We start from the raw sequence: 23,330 nt of genomic DNA on the forward strand, positions 1-23,330 counted from the left end.
TAGCTGTTGAAATCCCCAGGAACCACTGAATTCAAGTCTGATTCCAAGAGTACAGGGGCAACATTAACTCCCTCTTCTTTGAGACACTTATACTCTCACCATCACAATATTTTTTTTTTTACCTTTAGGCATGCTGTTGGACGTAAGAAATAATTTCCTTTTTACCATTCTACATTATATCTTCTGGGGGGTTAAATCCACATGTCATTTTGGCATACTCATATGCTGACCAAACTACAAATTCCATTTATCTACCCTGAATGTTCATCCACTGTATCTATAACTCTGGTGGCAAAGTCTTCATTCTAGTTCAAAGAAGATAAAGACACAATGGAAGAAACAGCAAGACCAAGAGAGAATTTCATTATACTCAGAGTACAGCAAATCTGGGCTGTCCATCCAAAGCCTTCAAAGGGCAGCCCCCATACCAAAGGACAGCCTCTGCGCCTGCATTCCTTTGCCAAATGGAATACCTTTAGAAGCCAGCATTTTCCTACTTTTGGTTCTTGCTCTTATTAATATGAATGGTTTAGATCTGGGTATATGGTTAACCAGGACTACTGATATTGCAAGGGAAGATATATAGGGATAGTCAGGAAATAGTCAACATCTTCATAAAGTCACTACAACTGGAGTATCCATTCTATTTCACTCCAAGTTCAGTATACTAATGTATCCCATTAACCAAAGAGAACAGAAATAAGATCCCGCACTAGACTCCTATGTATCATTCATTCATTCACACACACACACACACACACACACACAAAATTATTGAGCCAGCGTAATATGCTAACCATGGTCCTGGATGCCAGGAATGTATATAGCAGTTAACAGAACAGACAAAAATGACTAGTCTTGTTGAATTTGCATTCTAGCGTGAGGAAAAGACAATAAACAAGATAAAATATATAATAATTAGAAGCTGATAATTGTGATAGAGAAATTAAATAAGAAGGTAGACAAAGGATACTGGAGGTGGGAAGTGTATCCAATGTCTTGAGTATCATCATCCCTGTCGTGTTGATAAAAGCTATAGGATCTAACAGAGATTCAGTCTTATGACGTGTACAATTTGTTAAAATATTGAGTCTCAAAGCACTTGCAGAAATTGACCCTACTCATTTGATTACCAGAAGTTTGGCAATAATTCATGAACATTTGCAGGACAACATACTGGCTCATTTTATGAGAACTCTTAGAGGACGAGGTCTTGGAGAATGACTAGACCTGCCCAACCATGTGACTTGGTGGATACGGCAGAAACCTGCTTATGATGCACAATTCTATTCACATGGTTGCTTAATGTCTCCTGGTCAATAGCTCTGTCTTTATCAGGACCCAGGAGTATGGCATGAGCATATTGAATGCTATGCAATCTACTGCTGCAGATGGTCTGACCTCGCTTCAGAATACTGGAAGTTTATGTTGCTATTTTTCTACTGCAGTTTGCCATAAATTCCACATGGCATCTTTTCCCTATCACAGATATCTATAATGCTATAGGAACTATCAAGATATATGGCCCAAATGCCAGGGATGCCTACATTGTAGTCTGTACCGGCAACAGAGGGCTTTACTGCTCTGGGCTTGTTAATGGCTAGTAGTATTCCTAATCACTTGGCATATGGTTCAGAAGCCATATGTGTGGAATGGGTGCTTCCAGAACATGGAGATATCTACCAAGTGTGTGCTTCCTTCTTACTGGTGGGAAAGTCCAAAGTAAAATAATTTATTCTTTAATGTAGAGGGGATTTCCTGGCATGCCCCAGAATACTCAACCTCTAAAAACTTCACTGACTTTGCAGGACACTAAAACTTCATAAGATTTGTTTCTCACCCTTTTCTCACATAGAGGAGTGCTTTTAATGTACTTGCCATGTCTTTTTTATCTGGCCTATGAATATGATGTCACTGATTCAGCTAAGTAAGTCAGCATCCTATGGAATGTTCAGATAATACAAGTCCTTTGGATTATATTATGACAGGTCCAGTGAGTCACCATAGCCTGAGACAAAATCATAAATGTAACACATTGTTCATCTCCTGTGAATGCCAGCTGCTTCCACTCCTTCTTCCTGACAGAAATGGAAAAGAATGCATTTGCAAGATCAGTGGACACATACTATGCCCTGAGGTAGTGTTAATCTGCTCTTGCAAAGATACTACATCAGGCACAGCAGTTGCAACTGGGACTAGCACTTGTTTCAATTTATGATAGTTCACTATAATCCTCTAGAACCTTTCTATTTTAATGGCAAGAATGGTGAATTAATTGGTAAATATAATGGGATCATCATCCTCACAAACCTTAAAGATTTTAAAATAGGCACTATTTCTACCATTCCTCCACAGGATGAAGTTGTTTTTATTTTGCTTTATTATTATCTTTCCTGGAGTGAGAGAGTTCCAGAGCCTTCCATTTGAATTTCCCCTATGGAATAGTTCTTACCCCAGAGGCCAAAAAACCAATGCAGGAGTCCCACCAACTATCAAGTCCATTCCAGTTGCACATTCAAGGACAGAGAAAAGTGGATCCACAGTGAACAGGTCTTGTACTAGGACACCATTTTTTACCTGGATACCATATACATACTCCCACTTTTGTGCAATGGAGGCATGATAACATTGGGTCCCTAGGTATCAATGTCACCTCGGGCCTTATGTTCAATGGTTCTTGATATGGCTAGATATTGCCCCTTGCCCCAGGATATGGATACCTAAGTAAATTACTATAGGCCCCTTTGAGAAAGGATAGAAGAAGTCATTACAGTGTACACTCACTGTGATATTTCAGGATCCTTCTTCCTAGGGATTTAGTATCTCCTTCAGTCATTAAGTTATGGCTGTTAAAAAAAGGTTCATGTTGGGAAATCATGTAAAAGATTGTGACCTCTACTGGGAAGGTTGTCATCACCTTCCTGATCACCTATCCCTGATTTTCTTTGTTTGATTAAATTGAATATCTCCCTTATTGGCTTCCCATTTATTTGCCCTTAGGGATGCCATGTTTTATTAATCATCACCACAGCTCTGTGCATATCAGGCCACTTTCTATGTCATTCTATCCACTCATTATGATAAGAGTACTCATTCTGCCTAACAATTAAATGCCTCTACCTGATCTCTATTATTTTGAGGTCCTATCATCTCAATTGCTGTTGTGGAAGCAACTTTTTGGGGGGACGGGGAGGGTTCAATAATTATTTCTTGAAAACAAATGACTGATTAAATCCCATTCAATGGCTTAAACCATCGCCTCCAGTGCACAAACATATCTGACACTCAAAACCCACTCAACTGCAACACCGGATTTGCTGAACAACAGAGGTGATGCCCCCAGTGCCTCCAACCCCACTGCTCTCTGTCCCTGGCCCCAGGGAGGGCAGGAGCCTAGTAGAAATCTTCCAGATTGGAGTCCAAATCCACACCCTGCTCATTCTGAATCTGACTCTGCTTCCTATACAGAGAGGCCATGTGAGCACTGGTGGTAGCCTCCCCTGGCTTCTTGTCTTTGCGATGTGGATAAACTGGGGGAAGCAAAGAGAGATCCCCTTCTCACCATCCACCAGGCCTCTCTATGATACCTTCTCCTGGTGTCAGTCTTGGACTACAGAAAACATCCACTGAGTTTCTCAGTGATGCTGGTGACTCTCTCACAAGCATAATTCTTTTGCTTTAGCAAATGGAGTAGACCCTGGACTCTCCCTCCCATCTAGGTTGGCTGGTGGATCTTCCAAATTTATAGTTATTCTAGTATGCACAATTCTCTAAAACTTTGGATACTCTTTTTCACCATTGAGTCTTTCTGCTCCTCTTAGTGTAGGCCATTGCCTTCTTCAGACTTTCAACAGCCATTTCAGTAGAATGTAAGCAACATTACCCAGGATCCTTACCTGGGTATTAAATCCTATAACACATGAAAGTGTTTCTGTATTGATGAACATTCCTTATCCAACTTAGAGGCTACAACATCAATAACTCATGGGTTTCAAGGTCTCCATGAGTCTATTCCCAAAAATTGGAAATAGAAAATTCATGTAGAAGCACTTAAGGAAGGTTTCTATGGCATGGCTTGGGAGAGGCACTAATCGTTTCCCCTAGCATTGCTTTGGTTGGAACTCAGTCATATGACCAAAACTCACTGTTAAATAAGCTAGAAAGTAGAGTCTAACTTTTTACTCAAGAATAGGAGAGGACTGGTCTTTGTGATCAGCTAACATTCTCTACTAGAATAGCATAACCCAATACTCCCCAGATGTCTGTAAACTATAGAGCCCAGAGAACAAGACTAGGTAAATGCAAAATCTGTCGGATTTTGAAGCTTCGGCTTATAATCCAAATGTAGTTCCCTGGAAAGCCAATGTAGACCTCAGAGGGAAATATTTTTTACCTAGGTGATTTAAACCAAATAAGGCCAAATAGATTTCCTAGCTCCTTTCTATGTAAGCCTAACTTCAAACTTAATCCTCTCAATTCCAAAGGCAATGGTGAGGAAAGGCCAGGACAGGGAAAAGCAAGATAATTAGTGAGAAGTAGCATGTACAAGACAGAGGAGATGTAGAAAGGGAGAGCAAGGGAAGAAAAGAAAAGAGGAGGGAAGGAAAGGAGGGAGAGAAGAAGAGAACATTTGTCCCAGTGCCTAGAGCGGTGACTCTAGACAAGTCAGGTAGGTGACTCACATAAGTCCTTCTCAAGATAGACTCCTTATCTTCCACTATACGAGGGATTCAAAGAGGAAAGAATGAAAAAAAAAAGAGAATATTGTGGTCAGGGTCAAGAATCTTAACGTCCTTTTGCTCAATACAGTGAAAACACCATCTTCTAGAAGTAGGATTTAGTAAAATACCCTTCACCTAAACATTTACTCATTTTTTGGAATAAAGAAGGAAAACAGTCTGAGATCCTCCAAAGGGCACAGCCGAACTGCAAAGGGTAGACAAGAAAATGATCAATATCAGTGAATTTGCCTACCACTGTGTCCCATTAGCCTAAAAAGCAAGAAAAGTCACAGTAATTATATATAGCATTTTTGTGGCCTGTAAAAGCCATGTTGCTTTCATGATTATCTGAAAAACTACTGGTTGAAATATAAGTTTTGTTATGGTTTTTAAAATATGTCCCCAAAGAAAAAAATATTCAGTGAATATTCAACTCATTAACACTATTTAAAATTTTAAAATGTACTCCTACTAGTAATCATTTACCAATGATGGTAAGAATATGGTAAAAGTGGCACTTTTATGTTAATGCCCATTGGGTTACATTGATACAGGGCAATTTGCAAGATATGTCAAGAGTTTCAAAAATATTCACATTCTTTGAAATGACCTCCAAACTTCTAGCCACTTATCCTAAGGGAAACATATAATGAATTCACTTAAGGACATGTAGATCTCATTATTTATCAAAATATTCCTTACATATTTTTTATCATTCAAAAAAGTACAGACTAAGAATAAGAAGCACATGATTCTAATAAGACAAATAAATATATTGGGGGAAGCTTGTAAATTTGCATGAGTCAAAATCTCACTCTCTAGAAATAATCACTAAAAGCATTTTCTTGCTTTGTCTTCTAGATTTTCCCTCCAAGTAGTCAGAAACATAAATATATGCAAAAAATAATAGAATACCATACATTTTCTTCAGTAATATTTTCTTCCATTTAGTAGATAATGATTGTCCTCAAACCTATAACACTACATATATATTTACATCATTTAGGAACCACATGGTTTTCTATTGTATGATCAAACCAAACTGTTTTTAACAACACAGTGTTTTGGACAATTAGGTTATTTTCAATTGTTCATGATTATATAGAACACTGAGATGAATATCTATATACACACATCTATGGGTACCTATTTACTTAAATCTTTACTCCCCAAATTTCTTGAACTGGACTGTCCAGAGGACAAGGCTCAAGAATTTCTTGAAAGTGCTGAATATTTAGGGTCTTTGATATATATGTGTTATCAAAGTATCTAAATATCTTCCAAAGAAGTTATACCAATTTACAATTCCAGTCAATGTTTGGAAGTGCCTGCTTCCCTATGATCATGACAACACAAGGTGTTCTAACTATTTTAAACTTTGTAATTATGATAGAAGAAATGATATAACACTATTTTAATTTATATATCTTTTATTACAAGTATAAATATTATAAATAAGCCTGCCATATTTTTTAAAAATTTTTTAATGTTTATTCATTTTTGAGAGAGAGAGACAGAGCATGAGCAGGGAAGGGGCAGAGAGAGAGGGAGACATCAGAATCTGATGCAGGCTCCAGGCTCTGAGCTGTCAGCACAGAGCCTGACACAGGGCTCAAACTCACAAACTGCAAGATCATGACCTGAGCCAAAGTCAGATGCCTAACCAACTGAGGCACCCAGGCACCCCAAGACTGCCATATATTTTTATGAATCATCTATACATCAAATGTAGGCCATTTTTATAATTTTAAAATTATTATTGATTTCTAAAGAGATTTTTTTGTTAGTTTTGTTTGTCATTTTCCCTTTAAATCTACCAATTATTTCCCTAGTGGTTTCTGGTTTACTTTCTTGCTTAGAGAGACCCTCCTATGTCAAGATTATATAAATATTCACCATAAGATTCTTTAACCCTTTTATACTATTTTTTGTATTAAATTATTAATCTATATGGAATTTTTTAAGGAATAAAGTAAGAAGGAAGTTCTAACTTATAATTATCCATTTTGGGGGAGGTGCTGGCAATAGTCTTTTTCCACACAACTAGGAAACACTATTATATTCTAACTTTGAAATAAACAATTGGAAATAAATATTCTACAGTAAAAGATAATTAAATTATCTGCTCAATAGCATATTGAGCTGTAATTAATTATGATAGTTATACTAATTTTCTTTTTTTTTAATGTTTATTTATTTTGAGATTGGAAGAGAGAGAGAAAGCAAGCCGAGGGACAGAGAGAGAGAGAAAGATGGAGGGAGAGAATCCCAAGCAGGACCCGTGCTGTCAGCACAGAGCCCGACATGGGGCTCGAACTCACAAACTTTGAGATCATGACCTGAGCTGAAATCAAGAGCCAGATGCTCAACAGACTGAGCCACCCAGGCGCCCCATAATTTTCAATAGCATTAAAATGTTTTTATCTTGTGATAAGTAGGGGGGAAGTGAGCAATTAAATTCTAGAAACAATAGGATTACAACTATATTCTTTTCAAATATTCAAAAATTCATATCTGAGAAGAAGACCAAAAAAGCACATACATATAAACAATGATTATTTCCATAGGTTAGGAATATGGTAGGATGGGGTTTTCCCTACTTCTTTTGGGCTTTACAATTTTTTATGAGTATGGAGTCTTCTTATAACAGAAAATTAAGAAGAATCTCACATTTTCTTTAAAAATATGATCAGCATACCTAAGGGGATTCTCTATCTTGAGGAGAAAATATCACGAACATAGGAGTTAGAAGCTCTGGAGTTTTCAGCAAAAGAAGGAATTCAGGCATTTTGGTTCTCTGTCACTACTATGAAAGTTCCATGCTAACATTCTATTGGTGAGGATGGATTGTTAGCATATTCCAGTTTAGGTCAGCACCTCTGAACCTTCTCCTTCACCCATAACCATTTATCCTAAGGGCTCCCATTTCACCTTATTATGCAAGCTCTAACACTTGTCCAAGGTCTGAGGGGGTCAATTTGCTGTAGAAAATCGATCAGACGCCATCCCTATAGAGTACTTAAGTATCAAGAGAGCCTTAAAAAGGGCTTATATGGAATTGTTCACATGGTGGCTTTAACGATGTATGTGCTTTGAGAAATTGTCAGTACTGGAACTGGTATTGATCTACACCGGGCAACAATTCACTAAAATTGCATAAGGTACTTGTACAACTGTGAGTGTGGTGAAGAAAAAGAAAAACGTAACTAGACCAGAAAGTACCTCTTAAAGGGGATATAGTGTTCTGCTCTACCTAGAAAAAGATTGTGAGGAAAAGCTTCAAGCTATAGTGTAGAATATTGCATAGATTAAGACAGCTTTCTTTTTCTTATTTCTCATTAACACCTTCTCAAAGCTTATACTATTTTTTTGTTTGTTTCAAGTTTTTATTTAAACTCCAGTTAGTTAACCTATCTTGTAATATTAGTTTTGGAGTAGAATTTAGAGATTCATCACTTATATATAACACCCAGTGTAATCCCAACAAGTGCCCTCCTTAATACCCATTACCCATTTAACCCAGCCGCCTCACCCACCTCCCTTCTAGCAACCCTCAGTTTGTTCTCTATAGTTAGTTAAGAGTCTGTTTTATGGTTTTCTCTTCTCTCTCTTTCCCCCTATTTTCATCTATTTTGTTTCTTAAATTCCACATATGAAATCATATGGTATTTGTCTTTTTCTGATTGACTTATTTCGCTTAGCATAATACACTCAAGCTTACACCCTTTATGGAAAAGCAATGAAATGGCCACATTCCCTCCTGGTCAAATTCACTCTCTTCACTTCATCTGGAGAAAGAGTGATCTCCATCTGTCCCAACCAACAAAGAGTCTTACTCTCAAGTCTGTGGTTGAGGAGAAAAACACTCAGTGATCCCAAAATGTGCCCTCTGCTTTCCACTTGAGTTACCCTTACTTAATGAGGTAGTAGGGTAGAAGGCTGGCACTTAAAAAATCACGATCATAATGATAGAATCCAAGCTTAATTATAATAATGTTTTTTAACTAGAAATTTATAGGAATTATCAAGAAATACTGGTGAAAAGCAATGTATCTGTGAGATTTATGCAAGTACTGATTGACTCCTAACATTGGACTGTGCATAAAAGGGAAGAAATAAGAAAGATGAAATAGACACCTGACTCCTGAGACCCTAACAGTCTAGAAATAAAGGAAGCAAAATTCATGGAGAACATAGGTGGTCAGTGTCTTTGTAGTAATATTTGTTAAATATTTGGAATATCACTTCTGGCTTTCAGGTTCCAGGAACTCGGCAAGGTGCTTTTCATATATAAAAAAAAAGTTATCTCATTATTTTATAGGTTCTTGATATTGTCATATGCTCAAAGACAAATAACTATGAAACTATAGAGATGGAAAATGAATCCAGGATTTTCAAGTAAAGATGAAGAGTTAAATGTACATGTTCCTTTACCCCTTCAAAAACTCCACTGAACTGACAATAAATAATTTTCTAGGCACAAACACAAAGGATAGGTAAAAAAAAAAAAGTGGAGAGAACATAGGCAACAAAATTATTGATAGAATTTAAGCAGATGAATGAAAAGTAAATAATTTAGGAGATTTGGGAATGCTGAGTCACAGGCTGGCAGGGATGAGTTGAGAACCTAATCAACTTGGGGCTGCAAAAATTTTCAAAAGTCTCAGGAATTGGCAACTTCAGTAATCTAAACGATGGAGTAAAGAGGGGCTAAATTAGGAAGTTTGGTTGAAACTCTGTTTAGGAATTAATTATAAAAATTAGATCCCTTACATCACTATATGAAATAAAGTGACTATTCCTCTCTTCTCCTGGCAAAAAACAAAACAAGCAACAAACAAACAAACAAAAACCTGAAGGTTTATTTTCTAGAAATGTGACAACAGAATCTTTGTAATGGCTAACCAGATAGAAGTAATGTTTGACATATTGCATTGAAAGAGGAAATGAACATGCATTGGGATGTTGAACCCTCAGCTCCCAATGCTGGCAGTAGTGCCGTGATCCTGCAGACATGAAATTGGTAGCAAACTCCCTAAGAATATGCTCAGCCTAAGAAGAAAGACTTAACAATATTTACATTGAAGTACCATCAACTGGATTGGCTAGCTAGGCCAATTTAGTGAACCTCACAGTGAATAATGCCTAACTGCATACTTGGAGCCCTCAGTCCAGTTTTTAAATCATAGATTTACAATAGTTCCCACAGAAAGGTTAAGTACTATTACATAAATTGGTAATCCTGGATGATGTGTGAATGAGTTTGTTTTCTGTGTTTCCATGTGATGTGTATCTGATCCTGATACAAAAGTACTTTTTATTGAGAGTCATAGTCAAACATTTTTGGAAGTCAAAACTCTAATTTAAAGATAATAACTAGAAAAAGAATGGATTAAAAAACCCTGAAAGAATCAGAATCTATGCAGGTAGAAAAAACTAAAATGAATTATGAATAAAAAAAACCCTTACTATATACAGAGAAATTATAATTGCATTAATTAAGCAAGTTTCAAAAAAGCAAAAGAAACACTTATAAGACCAAAAAGAGTCCTTGGAAGTTAAACAGTACCATCAAGATACAATAGTAATTTAAAACTCCATAAAACAGTAGGAAGATAATATGAAAGAAATTTCCCAAAAAGCAAAGCAAAATATCTAAAGTTTATTTACCAGTTATTACTTTGATATGTATTAAGTCACTTAACCCTCACAATAACCCAGAAGGTAGACACTGTTATCATCACCAATTTACAGATGAGAAGACTGAAGCATAGAAGTTAAATAACTTAATGAATGTTCACACAAGTAATAAGTGGTGGGCCCATAAAACTTGAACCAATTTATTGCAATTCTCCTTTGCAGACTAAAATTATAAAATTATTCTTTCCACTCCAGTCCTGATTTTCTATTCTATGAATGTACTTACTAAGCATTTTGTAATTGCTTTAAATATTTTTCATAGATAGATGGACTATAAATGCATTCAGTAAATAAATACACTAAGCTAAGCACCTTGTTAGACTATGAAGATAAAAGATGAATAAGCTGTTATTCCAGTTATATACCTGTCTAGTTTTCTCACTACTATAATTCTTTTTTTCCATGTTTATTGAGATATATTTGACATACAACATTATGTAAGTTTAAAATATACAATGTAGGGGAGCCTGGGTGGCTCAATCGGTTAAGTGTCTGACTTCGGGTCAGGTCATGATCTCGTGGTTCACAAGTTTAAGCCCCACGTCCGGCTCTGTGCTGATGTCTCAGAGCCTGGAGCCTGCTTCAGATTCTGTATCTCCCTTTCTCTCTGTCCCTCCCCCACTCAGGCTCTCTCTCTGTCTCTCAAAAATGATTAAATGTTACAAAAATGTTTAAGTATTCAATGTAATGATTTGATACATACATATATATTACAACATGTTTACCACAATAAGGTTAATTTAATACATGTTTCACCTAACATAATTATCATTCTGTTGTTAAGGTGAGAACATTAAAGCTCTACTGCCACAGCAACTTCAAATATATAATACAGTATTGTTATCTATAGTCAATATGCTGTACCTTAGATCCCCAGAACTTATTCTGATAACTGAAAGTTTGTACCTTTGGCCAGCATCTCCCCATTTCCCCCACCTCTCAACTCCTGTTAACCACCATTCTACTCTCTGTTTCTATGAGTTCAATATTTTTAGTGTCCATATATAATTAAGACCAGAGAGTATTTGGCTTTCTCCATCTTATTTCATTAGCATAATGCCCTCAAAGTCCATCCATTTTGTCCCAAATGGCAGGATTTCCTTTTAATGGCTGAATAATATTCTGAATAATAATAAAATACACACACATTTTTTTTTCTTTAGCACATTTTCTTTATCCATTCACCCATTTATAGACACAAGACATGTTTCCATATCTTGGCTTTTGTGACTCGTGCTGCAATAAATATGGAAGGGCAGATATCTCTTTATAGAGATAGTGATTTCATGCCCTTTCGATAATAAAATTCTTGAGGAGAGTAACTTATTTTGATCCTCCAAAGCTCACCAAACAACTTTTTGGATATAGTGAGGGCTCAGAAAATGTTTATAAAAATAATTTTAAGTTACTTGAATATTCCATTGAAGTAAAGCCTAAGTAAGACTTTAACTCAGAAAAGGCATTGATTAGATTTGCCTCCTCCTAAAACTAGCAAATGCCCTCCTGAACATCCCCTAATTGTTTCTGACATCCTTCTGGCCATGACAGAGCTCAGCCTCTCAGCCTTTCTCCCATATATATTCCTATGTGGTCTTCAGAAAGCACTATTGTGGTTTCCTCATCTAAGCACCAGAGATAAATGTGTGCTCATCAGGTCCTAGATCCCAGATGTGCATCTCTGTCCAAGTGGGAAACCATGCTGCATCTCCATGTGAGAGACGTCTGTTTCTTGGCTGCCCTCAAGGAATCCACTCATTCAGATCCTCTCCCTGGCCAACTACCACTCCTACTTAATCGATTTTGGCAGGAAGCTAGTCAACCCTCCAAATGAAAAGCTTTATATATTTTCTCATGAGGCCCTCAACTTCCTGGGACTCTGCCTGGAGATAGAGAGGTTAGAGAAACAGTTTGAATCTTTTCTTATTTTTATGGAACAATGACTGCAAAAATAAAGTGAGAAGATGATGATTTGCTCAAAACGTAAACATTTAAAAAGGCCCCTCCTACAAAAGCCCTGGAATAGAAGTCAAGACAACACTGCCATTCTACTACCAGGACATGGAGCAAGCTACTTGCCCCCCGCCCCTCCTCATTATGTGACTCAGTTTCCCCTTCATTAAATGAGGCAGTAGGATTACAGCTATGATTAAAAAACTGTCTCATTAAAAAAATATAATAAAATATAAAAAAATTAAAACTCTCTTCCATAGAGCTCTAGAGTTTCATACTAGTACCATGTTATCCCAGGGACCAACTGAAATGGGGGATTAGGAGAGACAGAAAGCAGGTCTTACAGAATCCCACCCAGCATCAATGTGACAAACTCTGTTAACTTTGTTTAACAGATAACTTTGCTATTTGTAAAAAGTATCATCTGTGGGAGGAAGATTCTGCTGCAAAAAAAAAGGAAAATACCATATTTCTTAATCCCCTAAAATCCTTAACAGCTCCTCCAATGACTTTATAATATGTATATGGACAAAGTATTTCTTAATTGTCTTTATCTTGAAAGAAAAAAATTAGAAATTATTTAGCCTGTCTTAACATTGTTTGGCACTAGTCTCTTACTCCCTCTCTCTCTTCTCTTTCTTTTGCATTACTCCTCTGAGTGTAGGTGATTCATTTTAAAAAGTGAACCTGTTCAGCTGACATTCTCAAATGAGTGCTGTTTACTTGGGTATCAGTTGTTTTTAAATTATGAGTATATCTGCTAAGATATCTTTCCCTATAGATACAGTACACAACTCCTTGTATTTCGAGTGGGAATTTTAAAGGCAGAGGTTTTATTTCAAACAATTGAACCCACAATAGGGAAAGAGTGGAGAGAAGGGAGAGCAAGAGATGGATGAGAGAATGAGAGAGGTGATAGAAAATTAGCATTATTGAATGCCTACTTTGTGCAAAGTCCTACAACATGTAACTGACAGGGCCAGGATTTGATTGCAACTATGAAACATTCTTAAATCTATGGTCTTTCTTTTCCTCTCATCTAGTTTATGCATTATTAATAAATATCCCACATCCCAAGCCAAATGCTTGGTATGAACTTAACTTCTTCACTGTGACTTTTCTGGTTGCTTTCTATGATGGTATTTAGTAAAATTTTTATTTGGGATATTTCACTTCTGTCACAACCTCATAAATTTTCTGTTCTAAGCACTCATGTGCCCTTTCTATGCAATCTCGGTGTCTCTCATGGTTTAATTTAGAATTCCCATAATGTCCTATCATGATGATCCTGGAAATAAGGGGCCCAGGTTGCCATAATTGGGATCACAATGAAGCTAAACATGGTGCAGAGCAGCATCTTATTCAGATCTTTCTTCCTAGGGTCTAAAACAGGGTTGAGATGATCAGTGAGGCATACTGGGGGCAGGCTGCTCCTGGAGACCAGGAAGAAGGAGAAGTAGTGCAGGCAACCTGCCAGCCCCACCCACAGTCCCAGGACCACCAACAGGGGCAGGGTTCTATGCCTTCAATACCCCATTTTTATGTTGATTCCTACCTTCTCAGAGAAAAACACATGGAGAAATAGAAGAAGCACACTCTTTAACAAGAGATCCTGAAACAAGCCTTGTATGCTTTGTAGATCTGCCCCTGTGCAAATCTCTTCTCAATGGTTCTTTTTCAGGCATTGTTTCTTCAGCCTGGAAGTCTCTCCCCACTTGTCTCTATTTGCCATACTCCTGTTCATTGTTCCATAAGCAGTTAACCTATTACCTCATCTCTGGAGACACCTGCTGTGACATGACATGATATGACATGACATGACATGACATGACATGACTCATACTTTTATCAAAATATTTACCATAAAATACTATGGTTTACATCACTACATATGATACATGTTTACCTCTACATGTCTACCTCTATCACTGAATTGAAATGTTGTAAAGAAACTGTGTTTATTAATTTTGGATTCCTTGCCTTTTACTACAAGCTCTGTCACAAAGTAGACTTTTAACAAATGATTGCTGAATAAAAGGTTGAATGTCTTATCTCCAAGTGCCACCACCTCTAAAAAGTTTCTGTGACTCTTTCACACAGAAGTAATCCATTATGCCCAGCAATTTGTATATACTGAGTTCTTAACAAATTGTATAGCAGGAGTTTGTGTATGTATTTACCATCCACTAGAGTATTAGAGTATCAAACTAAAAATCTAGCTCTTGGTCTATTCTCTCAGCATGAAACATAGCACTTGACATGGTAACAGAATCTGAATGTACCTTAGATAAAGGAATGTGCTTCTTTGCTGGGACAGAAAAAGCTGACATTTATTGAGTATGCATTGGATACTAAACACTGTTCTAAGTGCTTAAATGAAGTATTTCACTTAAACCTTACAGCAACACTATGTTAGGTTGTTATCTCTTTTTTAAAAATAAAGGGACAGAAGCTTTGTGAAGTTATCTAAACATACCAGTCACATGGTCAGCAAGTAGAAGAAAGAGAATTCAGACACTAGCAGGCTGAATCATAATCCCTGCTCCTAACCACTAGCCACACTGCCTTGTACGAAACCAATGTTCAGTGGTCGGGGTTACTGTATGACTCATTTTTACTGCTGCTCATGATTGTTAAGTGTACTTTGTGACTTTACTTAAGCCACATGCCATAAAATACCAGTCTTCTGGAAAGCTCATAGCATCTAGCTAGTTGAATATTTTGATTAATATTTTAGTATCCATTCCCCTTAGTAAGTACAGAATACAGAATAGAATGAAATCCTTATTTTCAAATTTAGAATCTCAGTTCCCAAAGACATAATTTTGAATCTTAGTAATTATCATGCCACATATGGCTATAGGAAATCTGAAAAACTGTCTGGATATTAGATAAACTGGAGAGAGAATAAAATGATTAAGAAGAAATGATCCAGAATGCTTCAGATTCTGAAAACTATGATATGTGAGGAACTGCTCAAAGACCCCTACTTACCCTGGAAATGAGAAGACTATGAGTGTCGTTTAAGTTCATAATGACACATTAGCATCATTGGCCCCCTCACCTGCTCACTTATCCACTCCCTGATTCATTTCACTGTTTTTTCTCATCCTCCAGTTTTGTTTCCTTCCCTTCTGGCAGCATTCTAATGAATTTAATATATATCTTTTTGTTTTTATATCCTCTTGAAAAAAATATATTGGTGTTTTGTGCACATATATTTCAAATTCATATAAAAGGTATTTTATTAAATAGCTTGCTCTTTTTACTCAGCACTATGTTATTTAAATCTATTAATATTGCTCTGTGTACTAATCTACTATTTATAACTGTGGAATAGTTCTTCAGAATGTTCATCCAGTATATTTTATCTATCCATTCTTCCATATTGTAGGTCTCTGGATTTCCTCCAACTCTCAGCTATTACAAATGACCTGGAGTTAATATCCTTTTTCCTGTCCCTTATGGACCTGTGTAAGAATTTCTGTGGGCCATAAATCCAGGCAGATGATGATCTTCAAAAAGTATAAGATGATCTTCAAAAAGTATAAAGGGCCACCATGGACTCAGTCTTTGATTCACCAATGAATCCACAAGATCTAGAATAGTGCATATTTATAGAAGTAGTGCTCAATAATGGTCTCCAGATTGTTCAATACATATTATCTGCTGAACAGATGAATATGAATGAATGAATATCCTGACCCCTAGAGCTGACATTCTAGGGGAGGGTGATAGGCAGTAAACAAATAAACACAAATGCAAATAAAGTGATAAAAGCTATAAACAAAAATAGAGCAGAGTATAAAGAAAAAGAGTGATGAAGATCCTTAGTTTAAATATGAGGTCATGGAGTGTATGTCTATTAAGATGATTTCTGAACAAAGATATGAATAAAATGAGAAAGGGAACCATGTAGATAACTAGGTTAAAAGCTTTTCACACAGAGAAAAGAGCAAAAGGAAAGACCCTGACATGGCAGTACTCTTGTCATGTTCAAGAAACTGCTCAGAGGTTCAGAGGTTAAGAAACAGCTTGAACAGCACAGTGGAGCTACATTAGAAAAAGTTAAGGGTGATGGGTATTGAGGAGGGCACCTGTTGGGAAGAGCACTGGGTGTGGTATGGAAACCAATTTTACAATAAATTTCATATTAAAAAAAATGTATGGGAATAAAAAAAAGAAAAAGTTAAGGGGGAGATAATTGAGGAACTGTACGCCATGATAAAGACTTAAGGTTTTTATTCTGTAGGATAGGAGGCCATTAGAAAGTTTAAAAAGGAAAGTCATATTATCCAAGAGGTTTGAAAAGAATCACTATGGTTTCTATGTGGAGAATAGGCGATAAGGGAGGTATATAGTGGGAGCAAGGTGTTAAAGTAGAAGGCTACAGCTATTTTCCAGCTGAAAGATGCTTGCATAAGGAGTAACAGTAGAGGTATCAAGAAGCAGATGCATTCTGGATATGCTTTAAAAATGAAGAGAACAGAATTTGTTGTTAGAACTGACGTGAGACATGAAAAGAAAGAACTAAGTTGAAGATAACTCCAAAATTTTGCATAAGCAACTGGGGGGGGGGGGGTAGAGGCATAAGGAACAGATTTGAAGTAGGAGTTACGTCAGGAATTTAATTCTGAGTAAGTTAAGTAGGCAGTTAGATATATGACTTCGATGTATGGGTATCAGGGAAAAAGTCTCAGTTTGGAGTAATACATTGGAGAGCCATCAGCATATAGGGATAGTTTTTAATCTCTGGGACAGGATGAGATCACCTAAGGTGGGAGTGTAGACATCAGGTGTCATTAGGTGTCCTGGGACACTCAATGGTTTAGAAAGAGGGTTCAGGTTAGAAGAAGAAAAAGGAACATGATACAAGAATGGCTAGGATACTATGATATCTTAGATAGATAGACAGATGATAGGTAGGTAGGTAGGTAGGTAGGTAGATAGAGATAGAAAATTCAAATAAGTTCTTAAAAAATCAAATAAGATAATATTTGAAAAAGTTATGTTATGGACTGAATTGTGTCCCCCACACAGTACCTCAAAATCTAACTAACTATATTTGGAGGTAGGGTCTTTTAAGAGGTAAAAAAAAAAGTTAAAATGAAGTCATTAGTGTGGGCCCTAACCCAATTTGATTGGTGTCCTTATTAGAAGAGGATATGTGGACACAGGCATGCATGGAGGGAAGACCATGTGAAGACAGAAGAAGATGGCCACCAACAAGACAAGGAGAGAGGCTTCAGGAGAAACCAACTCTGCCAATACTTTGAACTCAAACTTCTGGCTTGCAGAAATGTGAGAAAATAAATTTGTTTTTTAAGTCTCCAGTCTGTGGACTTTGTTGTGACAACCCTAGCTAAATAACACAATTGGCCATTATAGTTAGTGATGTGGAGGTCATTGGTGACATTGAAATGAACAGTATCAATAGGCAAGTGGACACCAAAGCCTGACCAGGATTTATGACACCAGAGGGAAAAAGGCAAAATATGTCCACTAAAGAGAAGATTCTAAGGAGGTACATTTTATTTGAGCATTTGTTGTCATTTCTAACAGTCTAAATGTTGAATGGTCTACCTAAAGAGGATGATGGTACTCAGTTTATGATCAAGAGCGGAGTTTGGATAATTATTAGGTCATTAATTCCTTTTTTATTCTGAAATTCTTACTTTATTAGTAGTACAATTATAGAAGGAAACTTTAAAATAACCAGATAACTCATCTTTTAATTCAACAAAAGTGAAGACTATAAGGAAATATATAAAATATTGATTATTCAAATGTTCCAGTTGATTGGGTTCTTATTGTTTTCAGTTTTATTGAGGTATATTTAATAAATAAAATAGTAAGATATTCAAAGTGTACAATGTGATTTGATAAACATATGCATTGTGAAAGGACTCCCCACATCAAGTTAATTAATACATCTATCTCCTCACTTTTTACCCTTTCTCTCTTTTTTTCTACCCTCTCCTTTCTTTCCTTTTTTTTTTCTTTGCTTTTCTTTCTGTTGTTGTTGTTTCTTTTGTTTTGTTTTGTTTTGTTTTGTTTTTTTTAACATTTATTTATTTTTGAGACAGAGAGAGACAGAGCGTGAACAGGGGAGGGTCAGAGAGAGAGGGAGACACAGAATCCGAAACAGGCTCCAGGCTCTGAGCTGTCAGCACAGAGCCCGACGCGGGGCTCGAACTCACGGACCGTGAGATCATGACCTGAGCTGAAGTCGGACGCTTAATCGACTGAGCCACCCAGGCGCCCCTGTTTTGTTTTGTTTTGAGGGGGTTGGTGAGAACACTTAATTTCTATTCTCTTACATTTCAACTATACAATACAGTGCTATCAATTATAGTTACCATATTACACAAAAGATCCTCAGAACTGAAAGTTTTACACTTTTACCAATCTCCCCCTATTGCCCCCAGAGAACGACAAACACTGAATGGTATCACTCATATATGAAATTTAAAAAACAAACAAACAAACAAAATCAAATTCCCTGAATAATTACTTTACCTTACACGGAAAACAGGAAAAATTTCAAAGGCTTCTTATAAGCCATGGAGGTAACCTCATTCTGGCTCATTTTCAGGTTTGATAAGGTTAATTCCTAATTTACCTTATGCTTTCCATATTTCAAGGGTTCATTCTGTCAAATATATTCTGTTGTGTATGTTTTTTTTTTTCAAACATGAGCTCAAGAGCTCAGTCTACGCTGACGTATAAAGTAAGAATTTAGAATCAGAATAACTTTCAATCGGTTTGTTCATTCTAATCAGCACATTTGAGATCATCAAATTCCTTGGAAGCAGAAGAGAGGATCTGTGTTCTTCCTCTGTTTTTGATCCCCAGAGTTCATTTATATGATATGCCAGGAGTGCTTCTGGTACATGGGATAATAACACTATTCAGTACCAGGATTAATTTCTCTTTCAGAGGACTTTTTTGAATCAATCAAAGAAGAATATTCTGTTTATCTCTTTGGGTTCCAACTCTAATACCATATCACTATACTCCTGGCCAAAGATACGATAATGAAAATAAGAACTCCATATTTTTAAATAGGATATGGTATTTTGTTACAGTAGTTGTCTGACTGAGACAGTGGGTGTCAGTAGTGTCCAGTACCATGTGAGGATGTTTGACTTGCTGATTGGCCCATGATCTAAAAAGGCCTACCATGTCACCCAAAAAGACCCTGTGCCTCTGAACTGTGAATGCAAGTTGAACATGCAGGCAAGTTCCTCCATCTTTGCATCTAAACCCTGACCCCAGACTGAGCCCGGTATTTTGTTCTAGAATATGGATCATGATGGTATAAGTAAGACACTGAACTGAGAGGGCATGATGAATATTGTTACAATTTGGAAGGTCCCAGAGGACCTATAACTTATGTCAATGTTATCATAGTTGACTCCTTGAGGCTGAGATTGAGATATTATACCACCTATTTGAGTGATTCATAGCCTCCATAAAATGTTTTTAAGAATGTTTTAAGCCTGACTTGTCTCTGGAATCCCATGGAGGTCACAGCTATAAGAAGGATAAGAGTAAGAAGGTTCACATACCATTAAAACCTCATCTCGTTCCATGTAAGAGGTTATTGCTCAAAACAAGAACTATTATCACTATCTTTGACAATCCTTCTATGAGTAACTGTCTTTTTTTTTTTTCCTCACAGAGCTGCAGAGGTGACACTAAGACAGAGGGTGATTAATTAAAGACATACTTTGTTCAGTGTTTCAGTCTCCATGACAGGGGTAGAAAGATGTTCAATGTAGTTTTGGGAGTCAAATCTGGATTCCAATCCAACTTCACTAATTACCTATTTATTTATTTATTTATTTATTTATAAAATATTTATTTAACCTAAGCCTCCATTTCGGTAGCTACACAGTGAGGACAACAGTAAGATAAAATATTTGTAAATGATCTAGCACAATAATTATTATAAATTGATAGTCAATACTATTTTTTGTCTTTATTCTTTCTCTATTTAGATAATTTTTTGTGGAAATCAAATACCAAAAATAATGCTACAGATTTTAGGAAATCTGGAAAGGGAAAAGAAAAATTAATTATAATGATAATTCATACTCAGAAAGCCTTTGGTAGAAAGTAACCTGAAGTATTATCCACAGACTTTCAGAGTATAATATTCTGTTGTAACTTTTTTTTTTTTTTTGCCCCTTAGTTTTCCTGGAATCTGTAGCTCTCTCCCTCTTATTTCCACAAAAAGTTAACTAACTACAGCCATTACAGGTATGGCAATTATTTCCAAGTCCACCTATTTGAAACCATGCCCTCAACCATGACTAGAGCCCAAATCACATAGGTAAGGGATTGATAAGGATGTAACTCAGTGAAAATTAAGGTATATTGTAGAACAGTCCTGCTGTAAACACATTCTTAACATTGCCTACCTAGTATGTGTCTAACATGAGATAATAAAATAATGACAAATCTTTGGCTTTTCTATGCCCTGTAAGTTTATAAAGCTCTTTTTACTTGTGGTTTTTTTTTTTTTTCTTAAAGTTTATTTATTTATTTTGAGGGAGGTAAGGAGCAGAGAGTGAGGGAGAGAGAGAATCCCAAGCAGGCTCCTTACTGCCAGTGTGGAGTCCCAGGTGGGGCTTGAACCCAAGAACTCGTGAGATCATGACCTGAGCCAAAATCAAGAGTCACACACTTTACCAACTGAGCCACCAAGCACCTCTTGTGTTTAACAAAATATTCTTGAAAAATCTCTGAAGTAATCAAGGCAGGTATTAATATTATTCTCATTTTAGATGAATAAACAAACCCAGTCTCAAAAAGTCAAAGTACCTGGCCAAGTTTAAGTACTGAAACCAGGATCCAAACTCAGGTTTAGTTGATATTCAAGCTTAGTCCTTTTCTTTTTTTGCTGAGTTGCCTTAGAGTCAGTTAAATCCCCTAAGGCTTTTTTCTCACATGAATGCTCTCAACTTGGTTTCTCCTCATTCAGAATTTTTACAGGAAAATGTTGAAACTAAGTATGAAATTTAATGTGTATCCCTTTCTAAATTTCATCTTGATAATTCTGATCAAAATTGCCCTCTAGGAATCCCTTTGGTTCTTGTGTCCAAAGTATTTTTTTATCCTTCCCAGCTTTTTATTATCTATAGATATGAAAAGCTTATCTGCTGATATGCCTCCATCCAGTCATTAAAAGTGTCATCCAAGAGTACAGATATATGAACAAAATCCTATAGTGCATTATTTTTTTTTACTTTTTTTAATGTTTATATTTATTTTTGAGAGAGAGAGAGAGAGAGCATAAGTGGGGAAAGGGCAGAGAGCAAAGAAGACACAGAATTCGAAATGGGCTCTACACTCTGAGGTGTCAGCACAGAGCCTAATGCGGGACTCGAACTCACAGATCATGAGATCATGACCTGAGCCGGTCAGATGCTTAACAGACTGAGCCACCCAGGCACCCCTATAGTGCATCATTTAAGAAATGTTTTAAGTTTGACATGATCCATCAAGCAACATGGAAAAGAGATTAATAGTTAAAACATGAGGAGGGGTGCCTTGGTAGTTCAGTCAGTTAAGCGTCCGACTTTGGCTCAGATGATCTCGCGGTCCATGATTTTGAGGCCCGTGTCTGGCTCTGTGTTGTGCTGTCAGGCTCAGCTCAGAGCCTGAAGACCGCTTGGGATTCTGTGTCCCCTCTCTCTCTGCCCCCCCACCCTGTGCTCACTCGCTCACGTTCTCTCTCTCTCTCTCTCAAAAATAAATAATCATTTAAAAAATTAGTTAATCATGGGTTCTAGGGTCAAGAAACCTAGATTTTATCCTGGGTCTGCCACCTATGACACGACTTTGAAGGGGTAACTTCACATGTCTAAATATTAAAGGCTTTCATCTGTGTAATGGAAATAATAATAATATATCCTCATAAAGCTTTATTGAAGAATAAATGTAAAAAAAGAAATTATGTTATAGGCAATAGCACTGTGATGGCACATATTCAGCTTTTTTTAAATGTTAAATATTATTATTTGAATTGACAATTTTTTTACATTTTTACATTTTATGTATTTTTTACAGCCTAGTTTTTAGTTCAGGTAATCATGCTATCTTATAACATATATTTCACCCCATAACAGGGAAGATTCGGTAAACCTGGGTATGTGTCACCTGATCCTCCTCAAGAAAAAACTTTGTGCCTAATTTCAGAGCAAACAACCAGCAAATTGCAGACATCTCCAGCTTTTGTCTCAGCTACAGAGTCACCCTGCCTTGGGCCATGGCCTTCCAAACATCCTGCATGAAATTGATGGGTCAGGAAGTAAGGAGATTATTAAGATGCATGCACCTCAGTCCAATTATCTCCAATGTAACTGAAACAGACAATATTTGTTCCAGAGCTTCTGACAAGTGTTTACAGTCTGACTTCTCCCTTTGCCAAGTTCTGCTTCGTCTTCCTTTTGTATGTGTTAACCCCTTGCATCTCAATCTTTGTTTTAGCATCTGCTTCTGAAGAACTCAACCTATGACAGATGGTATTATTGAATGTGTGGCTAGAATCAAGTTACATTGTGTATGCTCTATCAGTTCTGTACCCCCATCTAACAAAACACACACACACACACACACACACACACACACACACACAAAGTAAGTAATTAAGTAAGCAAGCAAGCCCAAACAAACAGTAATTTAAGAATCTCCTTTTGTTAACTGGTAGTTGCCATTTTTCCCCTAAGAACTAACATTGAAATTCCTGAACAAAGCACAATGCTTCTTACAACATTCCCTTCCTTTCCATTCCCCCACTCCAACTGAAAAGTTTAGATCTTCATCTTTGTATTGTTTGTTAACAAAGTACTACAGACTGGGTGTCTGAAGCAACAGAAACTCAATTCCTCACACTTCTGGAGGCTAAAAATCCAAAATCAAGGTTATGTCCTTGTATAATGTCCTCCTCTT

This window comes from Panthera onca, chromosome C1, assembly GCF_046562875.1.
Source record: "Panthera onca isolate mPanOnc1 chromosome C1, mPanOnc1 haplotype 2, whole genome shotgun sequence".
In the NCBI taxonomy this organism is placed as follows: Eukaryota; Metazoa; Chordata; class Mammalia; order Carnivora; family Felidae; genus Panthera; species Panthera onca.